The following is a 6,575-nucleotide window of genomic DNA, read 5'->3' as shown; positions in this document are numbered from 1 at the left end:
TCTATTAGAACCCACTCGTCTCACTAGCTCAGGCTAATTTCATCTCAAATCAACATACTAAATTGAACTCACCATTTTAAATTTTGTTAAAATTTAGCTCATAGTGGTTGCCAAGACTGAGAAAACTACAACATTTTAAAGTTTTATCTCAAACCATTTCCGAAATACAGCTGTATAAAGTTTCTAAAAACTTGCCAAAAATTTATGAAGAGACATTTCTGAAATTGCTCTAGGAGCTCTCCTCATTGACATAGAAAGCTAGAAAGGTGTTACAGTCCAGAAAATGTGTTCCTATCATAACTTTTAGAGCTCCCTCCAGTTCAGTAATATCTGCCACGCACAACCTGGAAGCAACAAAGAATTTTTTTTAGTTGAAAGGTATAAGATTTTTTGTATTAGTTGCAAATGTACACAATGCTAACCATTTTTTAATTTTTACAACGATTCCAATGATACTTCTTAAAACAAAATCTGTCAATGCATAAGCAAGCACAACCACTGAAAAGTACACTTGCATTGTTTTATTGACACATAAAAAGTGTTAAAAGTTATCAGGATAAAAGGTATTATAGGAATTAACAAAAATCATAAACATGCAACAAAAACTAATAGGCAGAATATTAGAACAAACTTAAATTCCCTATCAGGACAACATTCAAGTCAGCTAACTTAACACCAAAAAATGTAAATAAAAATATTTTGATTTATACATTAAATTTCAGGTTTTTTGTTGATTTGCTATTTTTTTAATTATTAGTTTATCTAAAGTGAGTGAATAGGGAAGTGTTTCATCAATCTCTATCACTCAAGAAGTTTTATTATTCTCTGTCCTTGACTGTTGATTGCTGCAGTGCATTGATAGCAGACAGTGTTATCATTGAACTAGATAAAACCCCAAATGTAAAACGCTCCTACAACAAACAACAACAGGTACGTTCTTAATTTTAACATAACTTTACAAACATTACAGTTTCCAATTTTTGATTATGTTAACTTTTAACCAAAACAGTTTGCTGAAGTGACAAGTTACAATAATACAAAATTTTAACATCTTCATTAACTGAAGCCATGTACAGAATTACTCAGAGATCCATCCTAGGTCCACTGTTATTTGTCTGTTATTTAAAAAAGCCTCCTAGTATTTTATGAGTTGATTAAATTCTCCGTTTATACAGATAACGTAAATTTCAGTGTCCGCACCAATAGGGAAAGAGGTTGTTCAAATAGTCAATGAGAATTTAATACACCTCAACAGTTATTTTATGAAAAAGCATTTTCTGATAAATGTAGAAAAAAACTAATATCATAGTCTTTAAAACACACTAATCTAAAGAAAATTTTTACCCGCAAATTACTTTCAACAATCATATGATAAGAGTAAGCAATGCACCTAAATTCTTAGGGATAACAATTAATCCAAGAATAAAACCTGAATTATACCTGAAAAAATAGTCATGTTAAAAGTATCTTCTGGTTACTTAAAAGTACGTTCTGACCATGTTCCAAATAAATGATATTGTGTTTGCCAAAACTAAAGACTGTCCATACTGGCCAGCATGTATTAATGAAATATAAGTGGGAGGAAAAAACACATTATTTATATAACTTTGTATGCTACAAACCAAATCGGATATTGTAAAGAAAATTATATATAAAAATATTTATAATATAATAATAATTATTTAAATTAAATTAAATTGATACCTTACTTTTAAAAAAATCCTTGGATTAGGCAGAGGAAACACTAAAAATGAAAATAACACTGGTTTTATTGGATTTGAGAATAATTTAATGCACTTTGAATCTAAAATAAATAACCTTAATAATAGTGGTGAGTTAGACTTGGAAACGTCATTGACAACAGCAGCAAAAGCTGGCCAGGTGCTGTTACTGGAAAATAATGCACTAAAGTAAGAACTTCATCAACTTAAGACAAAGTATGGAAGATGGGTTATTAACTGAAGATAAATAAGAATCTATAAAGAATAATTATGAAACCCAAATTTTAAAAAACCAAGCAAACAAGGAAGAAAATGAAAAAGAAGTAATTTTTCTAAGATATAGAGGAGATAAATAGCAAAGAAAATATCTATCAACTTGAAGAGGAAAGAAAACTACATATTTTGAATATTCAGGAAATATCTTATTTGAATAAAGAGAACAAACAAAAAATAAAACTGTTGGAAGACAATAAACATGCAGACGAAAAAATCATTACAAGTTATGTTGTAGATGGAGCTTATATTGATTACTGTTAACTTAGTTACATTAAAACATAAAACCAATATTTAACACTTTTATTTTTTGTGAGGCCTTTCGAAGGCAAGGTTAAATATTGGTTTTATGTTTTAATGTAACTAAGCATGATAAGTTATGTTGATAAAAATTAAAGACAATTTCAGTAATAAGGTTACAACTGATTTCCACATGAAAATACTTCTAGCTGAATTACAAATAGATAAACAAGAGGTTGAAAGCAAAAAGACTATAATAAAATTACTAGAATTGGAAAAAAGGAACTTGAAAATCAGAATCAGAATTTTATTGCCGTTACAAATGTGGTATGCATGGCATCGTTCATCACATACAAAAACAAATTGTATTATAAAAGTAAAAATATTCATAACTAGGCTATGTTAGCTTCAATATGATCTATAACTTCATCTTAAACTGTATGCTGCTAGATTTACTAAGATATTTTTTAAGCCTTTCTTAAACCTAATAAAATCTAGACATTTAATATGATTTGGTAACATGTTATAAATTTTAATACCTATCTCTACAAAACTATTTTTGGTACACATGGTAGGTACAGTAGTTTACTCTAAGATTAGAACAATTTCTAGTAAAGTAATTATGTATAGAGCTATTTACTGTTATTGTCTGCAAGTTATTTTTAACATACAGTAATACATCCAGAACAAATATAAAAGGCACAGTCAACACCTCTAATTGTCTAAACAAAGGTTTGCAATGGGTTCTATTGTTTACATTACACATTATCCTAATAGCTCTCTTCTGCAATATCAAAAGTCTTTTGGTGTTAGGATCATTGCCCCATACAATAACTCCATAGGACAAATGACTCTGGATGTGTGCATAGTATACTGCAGTTAATGTTTCAATATTTACAATTAATCTCAAATCTTAACAACATAAAAAATGCCTTTTTGCTAATTTTTTACATAAAAATTTCTATATGCCTGTTCCATTTCAGATTCTCTTGGAGGTGAACACCTAGAAACTTTACATTATCATGGTTTGGTTTATGTTGTAAATTAAAATTAATCTCCTGAGTTTTCTCATGGTTTACACAGAGGACTGTTCGCCGCACACCAATCATTCACAATTGAGTTAGCGACTTGTAGAGAATCATTTACTACATTAAGATTTTTTACAATTCAGTAAGATTGCTAGGTCGTTCTGCAAACATGTATGATCTTGTCACATTGTTATTTATGGAGGCTGGCAGGTCATTTACATAAATTATAAATAATACAGGTCCCAAAATGGATCCTTGTGGAACCCTGCTGTAACTGCATTGTATTGAGTTGATTAGAGAAGAGCTTCATTAAAAGCAACCATTTGATATCTCTCTTTGAGATATGATTTAAAAAATTGTAAAGACAGATCATCAAAACCATAATACTTAAGTTTATCTAACAAATAATTTCATGATTTACTGTGTCGAAGGCTTTAGAACATGTCGAAGAACTTGCCTATGACCACTTTTTTATCATCTGCACCATGAATACAGTTCTTCATAAATTTTTACAATAGCATTTAGTGTTCCTCTCTTAGGCCTAAAACCAAACTGACTGATCTGATAACAATAGGTTACTTTCAAAATACTGAATTACTTGCCTATTTATTATTACCTCAAACACTTTTGAAACAATTGGAATTATCGAGACAGGTCTAAAACTCTTTATGTTCTTTCCGTGTGTACCTTTTTTATACAGTGGTATAACCTTTGCCAGCTTAAGGCACCTTGGAAATGTACCATTATTAATACAAAGATTCAAGAGATAGGCTAGAGCTTCGGCAATAAAAGGTGCAGCAAGTTTCAACAGCTCAGAATTAAAACCATACACATCCAGACATGAACTATTACTTAACAAATTAATAGCATCATACATCTGTTCAACCTTTACTTCAGTAATACTAAATTCACAGTTAGACACATTACAACTTAACTTACTTAAATAGTGTATGACATAGACTGACTAGAAAAAGGCACATTAGCAATGAGATCATTTACACTATTCACAAAAAAGTTATTGAAATCACAAGCTGTTAGACTACTTCCAACTTCTGTACTTTTAGACCTATCACTATTACTTATATTTTCATTAATAATAGACCACATAATTTAGGTTTATTTTTAGCAGATGACACCCTCTCACAATTAAAACGTAGCTTACAACTTCTAACATCGCTTTTATATTTCTTCTTTAATTTTCATATAACATTCTTTAAAGTAGGTTATGCCTGTAGACTTATACTGAGCATACATATATAAACAACTTTCCTTAAGTTCTTTGAGGTCTGTATTATACCAAGAGGGAAGTTTACAATAATCCCTAACAGCTGGTACATACTTAATAGGAAAAGCAATATTCACAATGTTCATAAATTTATTTAAAAAATAGTCAATTTATCATCTATGCTATTTAACTCATACAGATGCAACCAGTTAATTTTAACTAATTAGAGTGACAAAATACAATGAATTGATATAATCAATTGTTCTGACAATTTTAAAATCTTTTTGCTTAGAACTATTTACATTGGTTTAGCCTACTATTTACATGAGTGGTAACGTTATCTTTCCTTGGTAACAATTTTGCATTTTAGAACAATCGCATGATTGTCTGACATAACCATAGGCTCCACTGCAGCATTCTCAATTCTGTCAAAATGTACAGTAGTGGCAATGTTTGTCATACATGATCCGCCATCCACAAAATTCGTACTAGGCCTAGTTACATCAGAATTGGTTGTCCAAAGGTTAAAACCTAAAAGTAAATCTAAAAAACTTAGCTTTCCTAGAGTCATTGACTAAAAATATCAATATTAAAATCGCCACACACAGCATAATTGATGCCTTATTCTTATTACTATTCATAAAAATTACTCAACAATTCATACATGTGCTCAATAAAATTGTCAAAGTTCTGACCGTCAGGAACTCTATATATTTCGATACAAACTAGGTTAATCTCCTTTATAAATACGGCAGCCTACTTCACAGATATATTGACTAGACAGTTCTGTTAAAAAAAGTCATCTCCTCGCCCAGCCCATCTGGATCTTAAAAATATTGCAGTGCCCCCTCTTTGGCCCGAAGATCTACAAAATGCGCTGATCAATTTAAAATCTGGTAGACCACACCTCCATCAGTTCATCACTGCTCAACCAATGTTCACAAACACACAACATGTCTGTATTAAATTTCATTGCCAACAAATTAGCTTCATCTCTCTTTCCAAGAAAAACCCTGCACATTCCAATGTACAATATATTTACACTGTCCTTAGATTTATAGTCCAAGTCTATAGGCTGTGATGGCCTACTCATATCTGCACCTAGGACCCTTTGGTTACATACGTGTTTTGTGCTAAAAAATCAACCAGGTGTTCCCATAGCCTCGGTTTTATTCCTGTGGGGCTTATACTTTCCAATTATACATCCCTCAGGCCCACAAGTTTGGATGCATCAGTTCTTCACTTAAATTAAATGGCACGCCAATCTTAAATGAGCTATAACCATTAAACCTTGTAGTCAGCTTTTCACACACATATGAATCTGAGTCCTTCAGATCCTTAAGGTAACTACAGTTTAATTAAATATGAAAACAATGTACGTACTAACTGTATGTACTGTTTTCTTACATATGATTAATCATTAAAACACTCTCAATTTAAAGCAAATAATCAATAATGGACACTATAAAAAGAAGGCAATAAAGAACCTCAAAAATAGGTGAATGACAACACTACATCCTACTCCAATTACTACACACCTTCTCTGTGGAGATGAATGTCGCTGAGGAGTATGGACTTTATATGTGATATTCACACTCCTACAACTGCAGACAAAATAAATTCAACATGCAAGAGTAGTAGGCCTACTAAAAGAAATCTTTTGACCAGAGACCAGGATATAAATCAGTTAGTAGTTTTCTCAGACAGCCATGGGCAAAACCTATGTCATAAAATTCAACAAAAATCAGATGAAAATGTGTTTGCAGTTGTTAGGCCTAGTGCAAAATTAGGGCAGGTAATCCATGATGTTCAGAGGATACTATTGTAGTCATTGGTGAAACCAATGATGTTGAGGAGAGGAGTATAGAACTGGTTCATGGAAGATCTTGAGAACCTGCTAAACAATAATAAACACACAAAACTATTATTATCATCTTTGACATTAAGGCATGATAAACCTGAGTTGGATGATAAAATTGCCTATTTAAACAGAAAAATTGTGATTGCATTTATGAGTTTGATCATATGTTAATATGGTCAATTAACAGCAAATCGACGATTTGCCAAGACACTATTATACTGTACATG

General features: G+C 31.1%; 1 protein-coding gene across 2 annotated transcripts in view; it reads left to right on the top strand.

Annotated features, from left to right (window-relative positions):
• The first annotated feature begins 821 nt into the window (after positions 1-821).
• LOC124357665 (acetylcholinesterase-like) overlaps positions 822-6,575 on the top strand; it is a 34,286-nt gene continuing 28,532 nt past the window's right edge. The window contains exon 1 of one of the 2 annotated variants that reach the window (XM_046809646.1): positions 822-930. The gene's annotated coding sequence lies outside the window, so the exon portion shown is untranslated. The remainder of the gene's footprint in view (positions 931-6,575) is intronic. The other variant, XM_046809647.1, reaches the window with a different exon arrangement.

Source organism: Homalodisca vitripennis, chromosome 3 (assembly GCF_021130785.1).
Source record: "Homalodisca vitripennis isolate AUS2020 chromosome 3, UT_GWSS_2.1, whole genome shotgun sequence".
Taxonomy (NCBI): Eukaryota; Metazoa; Arthropoda; class Insecta; order Hemiptera; family Cicadellidae; genus Homalodisca; species Homalodisca vitripennis.
This window is presented reverse-complemented; position numbering and strand designations above follow the sequence as displayed.